This window comes from Corvus brachyrhynchos, unplaced genomic scaffold (genome assembly GCF_000691975.1).
Source record: "Corvus brachyrhynchos isolate BGI_N302 unplaced genomic scaffold, ASM69197v1 scaffold56, whole genome shotgun sequence".
Classification (NCBI taxonomy): Eukaryota; Metazoa; Chordata; class Aves; order Passeriformes; family Corvidae; genus Corvus; species Corvus brachyrhynchos.
This window is the reverse complement of record NW_008238664.1, coordinates 5,238,975-5,250,644: the sequence shown is the minus strand read 5'-3', so window position 1 is coordinate 5,250,644 and position 11,670 is coordinate 5,238,975. Positions and strand designations below refer to the sequence as shown.

At 40.4% G+C, this 11,670-nt stretch overlaps 1 protein-coding gene across 4 annotated transcripts in view; it reads right to left on the bottom strand.

The window, feature by feature from the left end:
* GRAP2 (GRB2-related adaptor protein 2) overlaps nt 1-11,670 on the bottom strand; it is a 106,628-nt gene that overhangs the window by 37,766 nt on the left and 57,192 nt on the right. Inside the window, exon 1 of one of the 4 annotated variants that reach the window (XM_008636462.2) lies at nt 3,161-3,297. The exons of the other annotated variants lie outside the window; for them this stretch is intronic. The gene's annotated coding sequence lies outside the window, so the exon portion shown is untranslated. Of the gene's footprint in view, nt 1-3,160; nt 3,298-11,670 lie in introns of those variants that run through there. 4 annotated transcript variants of the gene reach the window in all.

Here is an 11,670-nt window from a genome sequence, read left to right as displayed (position 1 = left end):
AAAAGCACTCATTTGAAATCATATTTACAATTAAATTATCATTATAAAATGCAGAAACAAGTCAGCCTTGTTTAGTGGTGAAAAAAGAAGAGCAGGAATCCATTTTCCAAGTCCAGCTCAGCTGAAGATTTGCTGTGCATTCCTGGGAAGTCACTTCACCTCTCTGCACTGTAGGACACATTTAAAAAGTGCAGTGCAGCCATACATGGAGATATTTCAATGGAATGGGGTGCCAAAATCCATAATATTGCCATCTCAGAGGAGCAGTTTATTTTTGCAGATTGTCAAGTTAGGCTGGTACAGTTTTAGTGCTTCTGTCATCTCAGTGTCATCACACCCATGTACATAAGCCTGATTATATTTATAAAGTGAGAGCATTCACACTCACCTGTCTTAAAAGCTGGGCAAAATGCCCATCAATAGGCAAAAATGTGTGTAGACGTTAAGATGAAAGGCTTGTGCAGGAAAGAGAAAGTTACTGATGGTAATACACTTCCTTTCCTGCTGGCCAAATATACAAAGAATGGTGGAAAGCTAACCTAAAAAGACTAGGAAGACTCCTTCAAGGGAGCTACAAAACAAAGATTTTTGAAAGATATCAAGGGACTTATGGACAACATTTGTCCTGACTGGAATATGGCTGGTAGTCAGCCCTGAGCTTTAGATCAAGTGTAATGCAATCATTATATTGATTATACATGCGGCACTTTGGGACATGGCTTAGCAGTGAACATGGCAGTGCTGGGTTAATGGTCAGACTCAACTTTAAGAGGCTTCTCCAACCTTAGTAATTCTGTGATTCCATATTGCAATTTGAGGAATTGAAAAAAGACAGAATTGGTACATTCTTCTTAGACCAAAACCAGACTCTGGAGATAAGGAAGAAAGGTAGAAGAAATCAGGGCCTTATTATATTATAAAAATCTAAGCAAACAAAAATGAGCCCCAAAGACATAGGCATATCTACTGTTGGTAGCAATATTTCCTTACTTGTCAAATATATGGCATTTTGTCAGCCACAGTGGGTAGGTTCTTCCTAACTAATACCAGAGAATGAACTTTCCAGTGAGTGTATTTTATCGTGTGTGTGTGTGTATATATACATACATATATATACACACATACGTACATACACTTATATCTTACAACTCCACTAAGAGGAGAATTTCAAATGAAAATACTGTTAAGAGAAGAAACATAGGGAAGAGAATGAAGATAGTTTTCATTGTATCAGACAATAAAAATAAACCAAACAGACTGCCTACAGCAGTAGTTCCAGATCTATGGTTTAATAGCAGCCTCTCACCTGCCAGACTTTCAGATATTGCTTGTGGCTAAAGAAAGCTGCTGTCAAGCTGCAAGTTGATTGGGAAGGCAAAGTGTAACATTGTGCAGAGGACACTGCAACTGCACTGCTGGCCCTTGAATCAGCAAAAACGGAAGGCATTTGGTGTATGGTTGCAAGAGTAAATGTAATCATGGGTAAAAAAAAAGAATTCCATGTGACCAGGTAAAGGAAGACAAAGTTTGAAGAGGAAAGTAACGTCTCTTACTAGAGTAATGGCTATAACTTACAGAAATCAGACAAGCTTGGAGACCCTCTATACCTTATGCAAACTAAAGTAAGAAGACCTAAGCGATCAGGACAAACAGCTTACTTGAGCAGCAGAGCCCTGGTTTTCTGAAAGTTGCCTGTTTTGCCCAGGCAGATCCTTCAGTCTTAATAATTTTAGGAGATGTGTGCAGAAGGGTGTGGTAGAGATGAAAGCAAATCCAAAATCTAGACAACAAAACTAAGCTAAATTTAGCTGTGTACATTTCACATTGAATATCCATCCATCTCCAGGTTATTCTGCTTTCTTGATAAAAACAGGAACGACAGTGCTATTCTGTGCTTAATCTCTTATCCATGGGGTTGTCAAGTTCAAATGCAAGAATGAAATAAAAATAAATATCACTAAATAGGAAAGTAAAGGGAATTGCTTCACTGCAAGAGCAACACCATTTGTTCATTGAGCCGCTGCTAAGGAAGCAGGTTTCCTCCCTATCTGTTCCACAACTCATTTTGCTATCACATCATAGCCAGAGATTTTGTCCTATTCAGGAACCTGGGAGCAGAGGCTAAAGCATGAGCATCTCTCTTTTCCACTTTCAAGTGTATGACTGGCATTGCTGGCAGCATCACCTACGGTCTTCCATGCCAAAACATAACTGGTAGGCAAATCTTTCTCATCCCAAAGCCCAGTTCCTCCTGCCATGCCCATTTACTAAAAGCTCAGTCACTATTGTTAAACCTTTCTTCACCAGACAATTATAAATGTGCCAGGCTCTCCTGCTGCTGCTGAAGAGATTTTAGATTATTGTTTTTTCTAAGAAAATTTTGTACTGACAGGATGCTACTAAATCATGTCTTGGAGACGGATTTTTGCTCCTTTTGCTCCTACAAGACAAGTATTATGAACTTTGCGCACACAAACACACATGAAACACATGCAAGACCCTGCCATGCAGCTCTATAGCACTCCAGTCTAAAGATGTGTCTCATAACAATAGTGCCTGTTATGGTTACAGCGCATCAAAAAGCTTTACAACAACATTAAAAAGCAATTAAGGAAAAATTACACTCATGTCTGACCCCTTGAGAAACCACCACATTTCACAGAAGACATAAGAGATCAGGACAAACAGCTTACTTTAGCAGCAGAGCCCTGGTTCTGACCAAAAGGAGGGTCAACAATGCCAAACCCTAGTTGCCAGAAGCATTTTTCTTTCTAGGCATCTTGCGCCTTTTGGTATGATCACATTGGGTGTCTCAGAGACACAACAGTCTGATCTCTGCTAGAGCAACCTTAAATTTTCTGGGAAAACTGGTTATTTCTTTGCTTTGTGCTTGTGACTAACAAAAAAAAAATATTCCCATTTATTTTTTCCTTTGCTCTGTTCCAATAAATACACTCCTCCTGAGCACAGTCCTGATCCCCCACTGACAAGGAGAAAAAGCTGATGCACCTGCGGTGGAAAAGAAAACACACTGAATTTCAAGCCTTGCAGCTAAGACCTTACTTGTTTAACTCTGTAGAAAATGAGATGCTAATTTAGCCAATGCATCTACCCATAAAACTTGATAGCAAAAGAAGCAAGCACCCAAGCAGATCTGTACCTTTGTGGCAGGTGGTTACACTCTGGTCTTTCAGGATCTGTGATGACACAAAACAGTGGGGGAATGGCACGAGTCTCATAACAACCTGTCTTCAGTATAAATGCTTAGCAAGGGCCAGGGTCTGCAGTGACATGTGGGACACACAAGTCTCAGCCCAGCATCTCAGCCTCTCCTTCATGAAGCGCAGCCAATCAAGCTGCTAGGGTACAAACCACAAACCACGCGGAACTCACAGTCACAGCAGCTTATTGAGCTGGGTATGGGACTCAGCTTAGTGTGGTTTTACTCTCTTACTGCGAGGGAAACTGCTTGAGAGCAGTTTCTCTGAATGTTACAGCTGTGCTGGGGCACCTCATAGCTCGCTCAATGCTCATTTATTTAATCTATCTGTCTGGAAAACACTGGCCCCTTCAAATATTAGTAGTGACTCCCAAGAGCAAGCCATCACAGGTGTCCTAAAATACACTCTCTTCTCTGTTACGGGGGGACAGCAGTGGCCATAAGCCATCAGCACGTGAATTTGTGGAGCACCTCTCCTGCCACACACCCCCTGTGACGTGAGAGAGTCCATGGGTGTATATACACAGAGCACCCGCACGCCTGGATCTCCATAAGCAAATGCAGGCGAATGCAAGAACCATCTTGTGCCTATGTAAGCACAGGCCAAGAAGGAGTTTATATGAGAGGAACGAGGATTTCACCAGATTCTGCAGTAAGTGTGAACCAGGGGGCTGCCTTCAAGCTGTGAGAAAAAGATCTATAAAAATGTGATTCTTACAAGAACACAGAAAAGGCACATTTGCTTATTTAGTTGTTGCATCAGTTTGGTTTCTAGCAGGAGTGTATTGCGGTGGCCTGGACAAGAGTGACTGTTGTCTGCTCTGGGTAGTAATGGTTTGCCTGGCCTGTCACTGCCCTCTTTCAGATGGTAAAATACTGATGGATGCAAAATAAAACTTTCTTCTCAGGTGAAAGCGGCTGCACTCCGGCTTACGGCACTAAGCAGCTCCCCTCACAACCCTACAGACGATGGAAGTGCTCTCCCACCCCTCACAGCAGGGACCGTAACGGAGGGGCGGAGCCTAGCGAATGATTGACAGCCCCTCTGGCTGCAGGTACCCTATGGGGGAAGGGAGGCAATATTCTGATTGGGCTAGGAGAGAAAGGGGCGGGGCGTGTGCAGGTGATTGGCAGCAGGTTGACTCTCCCGGGGCAAAGGGGCGCGATAAGGACAGGGTGGTGCTTGTGGTGTGAGTTCAGCTGCATCTACCCCATAGTTAAGTAACGCCAATCATTAATTACACAGGCACAAGAGTTACTCCTGCCCTACACTCATCCTGACCCTGCTGGGCCGTGGCCTCTGAATGGCAGTTTCCCTCCCATCTTTTCTGCCGTCTGAGCTCCAGTCCCTCCTCCTGAAGGCAGCCTGAGGGCTGCCAGGGGTCAGTGGGGCCCCAGATGGAGAAGGACCATCGATGGCTGGAAAAATGATTGCTACTGGAGAGCAGAAATCCGCCTTAGGAAACACCAGCCCCTGCCCTGGCCCTGCCTGGTGCGGTGCCTGCAGTCGTTAACATGCGGCATTTCACAGGAAACAAAAAGGAGTTGACATCAAGTGAAATTTCCCCCTGCAGCCACCAGTCTAGGACCTCTTAAAATCGTAGCCTAAAAACATCATCTAAATTCTGCCGGGTAGCTGTAAGCCGTGAAAGTGCCATTTGCTGCAGCTGAAGTAGATTCATAAATTATTGAGTTCCTGAGTCAGTGAGATCCACATGCCCTGAGTTCTTGAAGCCACTTTTCTTTGTACCATTTCCTTGGATATGGTTCAGAGCCTGGCCAAATGGCCTATACTTTTTCCAGCCTGTTGCTCAAAAGCAGCACAAAACCCCCCTACTTTAACTCTTAATTACTGTTGACTTTGTAGAACAAGCAGCCAGATTGCTGAGGTTCCATCTGTGTTCTTCAAAAGAGCACAGGTGTTACATACTGAAATGGGAAAAATTTTATTGGTAATATTGAACTACCTAGTACTGAAAAAAGTATTCTTAATTATATCTTCAAAATGTTCAAAAAGTTACAGAGACCAATTAAGGTGTTTTATAATTGCTATTAAATTACTCTTTTGCCATTTTTAATAGTTTAAATACTTCCAATATGAAATGTTCTGATTTTCCAGCTAAAACCAGTTCTCTATCTCACAATTCACTTTGATTTGAATAAAAAGGTAAAAACACATTAAACAATAAAAAATGCCTTTGGGCAAAGTACAACTTTCCATTTGGCTTAAGATCAAATACTCTTAGCTATTCAGCCAAAAATATTTTTTGTTTTGCATTAGAGATGTCAATCTTGCTAGCAAACTAAAAAGCAGTTATATATGCACCATTGTAGCATTGTAGCTCACATGGAGCTGGCTCAAGAACAGAGACACAAAATGCAACAATCAGATGCTGATGTCTTGTCTACTAACACTAAGACCCATACAGTGTTCAGCTTCACATGATTTGTCTGACATTAACTGACAAACAAAAGCAAAAGACTGGAAATTAATGTATGGCTATATCCAGGCTTCAGGCTTTTATAGTCTCAATGGCTCAATTAGAATATTACTTAAATGCAGACATCTACCAAATTTTATATTTCAGGGTGAGATTTTTTGTTTGTTTGTTTGTTTTTTATTTTCAGAGGAAGATCTTTTATGCTAATAACTTCTTTCAATTATGATTGAACTATTTTGATACATTGCCACCAAAATACTGATATTGTAATGCTATGTCAGTTAGTACGTTCTTTTTACACCTCTGAAATATTCCTGAGATCCTGAAGTGAGGAGGAGGGGTATGCTGGCATTGTTCATGTTGTTCCTTTTGTATGTGTAAAGACCTTCAAGCTGTCACTCTTGAAGTTTTCATCATTTACTAAAAACAAAGAAACAGAAGGAAATGTGGCATACACATCAAAATCCTAGACCCACAAAAATCAAACCATCTGTGGACCCAGCTAACGAAAACATGGGTACCAAGGTTTTTGTAAAGCAAGACTTGATTGCAGGAGGATTAGCTAATCAACTTGTAAAGCAAAGCAAATCAATGTATCCTGCCATATAACCAATGTCATAGTGCAACTCTGACAGAGAGAGAGAGAAACATACAAAGGGAAAAGAGGAATCTCATGATTGAAGTCTTTTAATAGCTTCACTGAAACAAATGATAAAATCAGATTCTCTCAGCAGGAGATAGAGAGACAAAAATGGACTCCATTTGAAGTGCAAACAACAAAAAGACACAGGGAGTTGTAAACCATGCAGCACCTTCCTCATGAACATCCCACTTTCTCTCTGTTCCAAGTGTTTGCAACTGTCTCTCCCTGCAAAAGCTTAATTAAACCAGTATATTTCCCATTTAAGTAATTTGGAAATGTGTGTAGTTTGATAAAAAGGTTAATTAGCTTTTTTCTTTAGAAAACTGAAAAGGTACCATTTTGATCTTTTGCTTGAAATTCATGCCAATCCTTGCATTAAAAATATCCCTCAATCTGGACTGTGGTAGGTATCACACAGGAGAAACATGTTCATAAGGGGGGCTGTGGGAAGGGGGCTCACATAGAAATCAAAATTTATTATGAGTTTTAATATTTTTACTTTTTGTTTTTATACAGTACATTACAGACTGTCTCCCTTCTTGAGGCTGGTTGTTTGTCAGGGCTTGAAATCAAATTGATACATGATGAAAATGGACCTTCTCTGGTGACTCAGCTGGGGATTGCACAGAAATCTACCCAGCCTTATGGTAACCAATAAAAGAAAGGGATAGGAACAGGAACATTTCATAAAGCTGTGAAATAACAATTCACAAGCATAATTTAAATAATTTGGAGGCTGCATTCCCTTTTTATGCTAATGCTGCATTCACCAAAATGCACCTCCTATTGAGTATACGAGCTGGGAAAGCTGATGGATCCAAGCCAATTGGTGTAGAGAAACTGGTGTTACCATTTAGCAGAGCAATTCAATGGCAAATGGAGGCTCTTGTTTTAATTTCTTCACCTCTCTGCTCTTTTATAGAGCCCTTCAACAATCCTGTAAATAGAAGGGTTGCACTGGACTGACGTGAGACATTTCCTTCCCTTCTCCCTAGTTGCAAATATTCTTTTTCTGTAATGTAACTTTCACTGACTCTGACATTTGCACTTCGATTTAGTTATAGGTGTGATCAAAATACTAACGACATTATCACCATAAGCCAACTGAAGCAGTGGTTTAACAGCTGAAGGTGTTAGGCTGTGGTTAAACAAACTTACTGGACAATAAAATTATCCATTTCTTCTTTTACTGGCTGGTGCCCTCCATGCTTTCAGTTGACTTTTCATAGTGAAACACCTGAATATTGTGTTTTTAACCTGTAAATGTCAAAGCACTTAATTTTTATTGCATACATTATTGAGTAGAACCAAACCACTTCTTTCTACTTTGGTATCAAACCAAAAGGAGAGGCTAGACGTTTTCTCTCTGCTTTCTCCTTGGGTCTGTTATGGTTGCTATATTTTTGGTTAAGGACAGTTGAATGGGACCAAAAGGTTATTGCAGAAAGCAATATCCAGTTCTCCTGTTCATTAATTTTGCTACCATGGAATCCTCGTCTTTCTTACACAGATGAGAAATGGAGGATGAAATTATTTGTGCCTCTGCTTCTTTCTCCAGAATTTTAAGTAAATGATATCAAAGATTTGTGGATATTGTGAGCATTCCTGCCAGCTCCCTTAGTATCCTTGGGTGGATCCCATCCAGCTCCACAGACCTGTGTGTGTCTAAGTGGTGTAGCAGGTCACTGACCATTTCCCTTTGGGTTATGGGGTCTTCATTCTGTTCTCTGTCCCTGTCTTCCAGCTCAGGGGTATGGGTACCCCCAGAACAACTGGTCTTACTATTAAAGGATGAGGGTTAGAAGGCATCAAGTACCTCAGCCTTTTACTCATCCTTTGTCACTATGTTTCCCTCTACATCCAAAAAAGGATGGAGATTCTCCATGGCCCTTCTTTTGTTGCTGATGTATTTATAACCATTTTTATTGTCTTTCATGGCAGCAGCGAGATTAAGTTCTAGTTGGTCTTTGGCCCTTCTAATTTTCTCTCTGCATAACCTAACAACATTCTTGTAATCCTCCTGAGTTGACTGCCCCTTCTTCCAAGGATCATAAACTCTCCCTTTTTTCCTGAGTTCCAGTCAAAGCTCTCTGTTCAGCCTGACCAATCTTTCCTCCTTGTTGGCTCATCTTTCAGTACATGGGGATTGCCTGCCTACTCCTGCAACTCCAAAGTTTCCTTCCTGAAGAATGTCCAGCCTTCCTGGACTCCCTTCCTTCACACCTGCCTCCCAATGGACTCTGAAAACTTGTATAATTTCATGATTGCTGTGCCCAAGACGGCTTCCAACCATCGTATCACGCACCAGTCCTTCTCTGTTCACAAACCACAGGCCCAGAGGATGCCTTCCCTAGTTGTCTCCCTCAGCAGCTGTGTCAGGAGTTATCTTCCACACACTCCAGGAGCCTCCTGGACTGTTTCCTCTCTGCTGTGTTGTACTTCCAGCAGACACCTGGTAAGTTGAAGTCCCCCACAAGAAAAAGGGCCAACAATTATGAGACTTCTCCCATCTGCCTATAGAATAATTTGTCTGCCTCTTCACCCTGGTTGGGTGGTCTGTAACAGACTCCCACCTTGTTGGCCTTTCCCCCAGTTCCTACCCGTAACCACTCAACCCTATCGTCGTCATCGTTAAACTCTAGACAGTCAAAACACTCCCTAACACACAGGGCTCCCCTGCTGCCTCTCCTTCCTCACCTGTCCCTCCTGAAGAGTTTACAGCCATCATTGCAGCACTCCAGTTGTACGAGTCATCCCACCATATTTCTATGATGGCAACTATGTCACAGTCTTTCACTTGCTCAGTGTTTTTCAGCTCCTGCTGTTTGTTCCCCATGTTGCATGCATTGGTGTAGATGCACTTCGGCTGGGCTATTGAAGCGGCAACCTTTTTTGGGGAGAGAAGCCCTAATTCCTAATTTGAGTTGTTACATTTGCAGAAATGTGTGAGTTTTGTGATTTGGAGAATAAAATAAGCGCCACGAGAAGTGTCTGGCATCACTTACTGACTCTAACTGCAAAATAACTAGAAAAAGTGCAAAACACTTTATAAAAGAGTAACTAAAAAAAGGTAAAAGTGAGAAAAGCAGCCTCTAACAATTCTTGGGGTCTCCCAAGTTCATTAATCTGAGACATGACTGAACTAACAGGCAGTGCAGTTTCTGCTTCTGGATTATGCACATGGTTATGCCACTGGATAAATGGCTGCAGAAAGACCTGGAGGTTTGTGTTCAAGTGCCTCACATGGTTGAACTATTTTATAAATAATGCATCAGAGAAAGTCAGACACCATTATAAACAGGGCTTCTTCAACACTGACACATTGCAAAGTTTTCAATATATGGATAACACTGAAAGGAATCAAGGATCACTTGAGAAGGCCTGTCAATTAAAATTAGTAAGTCTGAAGTTGCTTATTTAAACGAATTTCTCAAGGAAAAATTAGCAAGAAATTACAGCTGCACATTAGAAAAAGTGTAAGAAAAAACAAGTTTTCCATGTTATTTTCAGAAAAAAATACTTGAAAATACCAGCACCCTTACAAGTAAGAACTTAGGAAAAATGGCATCACTGCTGGTTTAGGTTTACATGAGAGTAGAAATATTTTTGAATATAAAGACAAATGAGCTGCAATGATGAAAACTGAAAAGAAATTAGCATCCATTTGGCATTTCTGAAAATTAGTGGCTTGAAAGTAAGCAAGACAAACTAATACTTTCTGACTCTAGAGCACATATTAAAATAGATTGGTCTTTATATTACTCTCCCATAGTTGTATTTTCCTAGATTAATGAAGGGAATTGGACCAAAGGCAGTTAGAAGGAATTTTTGTATACAAATTCCTAGTTACATGAGTACTGATAGAATAGGATAATTAATGTGGCTGCTCAGTGCAGTGAGAGCCCAGTTAACTCAAGTTACTAAGCAGCAGCCCCAGTGTCTGTCATCTGGGAAGCAAATGCTGAAGCAGTTTCAGCCAGCAAGTTTGCTCATTCTGCAGTTCTGACAGATGCCACAGGTAGAAACAAGTCTGTTTTGAAGCAAATTTGATTTTGCCAAGAAATCCTACTGAAGATGCCATAATGCACATAAGAGCACTACAGCAGTGTACAGAGTCAGGCAAAAGGCCCACTTGGCCCCGTGTCCTCTAGCTGGGAGTGCCAATATGATCTATTTACAGAAAATGAGCAGGAAGAAAGGAAACAAAGCATGCCTTCTTGACATTCCTTCCAGGAATTCTTCACTGCAACAAGTCTGACTTGACTTGTTGAGCCAGAGATTATCTCTGAACAATTATTTTTAAGAGCCATTTACTTTCTGTAAATTTGTCTGTGTTTTTGTCCTTCATTACATTCCGTGGCAATAAATGCAACAATTTACTTAATGCATGGTATGTAAGAATACTTCCTTCTTTTGTTTAAAAACTCTGGTAATTTTAATAGGTTTGTTCCTCCTGGAAAAGTTCGATTATACTAGTTAATGGACTTCAAGTTGGTAGCTCAATGAAGATTACAGTTAAAGACAGTACTTAGTGTTTACCACTCAAATACCTTTACCATTGACATTTAAGTAACTTCTACTTTAATAAAACTGGTTGAGAAACTTGGTAGTTTAGGAGATCTGTAACAACATATAAAAGCTGTTGTCTTTATTTTCAATCTAGACATTGATTTTAACTCTGAACCTGCAAGAAGTTCTTGATAGTTACTAATATCTTTATAGAGAAAAGAAATGGAAATACCAATCAATTAATAGTAGAAAAGTATCCACACTACAAAATAAGTATCCAGTTCATATAAATTATTCCAGCTGCTGGAAAACCTCACAGAGAATCTGAACCTAAAAGGGGCCATGGAAAGTAAACTTGCTATTGTTCATCCTCATGTAGAGTGTTTTTTCTTACCCATTACTGACACACTGATGGAAGAACAAGAGTCATGTTCTATTCTCACTCCTATCATAATTGGTATCTACTAGCTAGAGGCCAGTAGTTTTAGATATTGTCATCTGGCATATGATATCAGAACCAAATTCTGAAAACTTTTTCTAAAGAAGCTTTTTCTAAGAATAAGGAAGAATAAAACACTAGTAGAACACCAGAGTTTTGTTTAAAAAGAAATCAAGGTATCTGCTGCCTCTATTTTCTATATGATAGATTAAAAAACATGTTAACAAAATATCTTGCAACAACTATCACAAAGTCAAAGCCAATCTTCTTTTCTCTGCCCCATCTTCACTGAAAATACTGCGCTCTCAATTAGAGGTAGGGTTATTTACATAGGATATGGAATTGCTTATCAAGTCAATTTGCATTCTGGGGAGCAAATAGATAGATTACAGTATTATGTATAAAACTTATTCCTGCT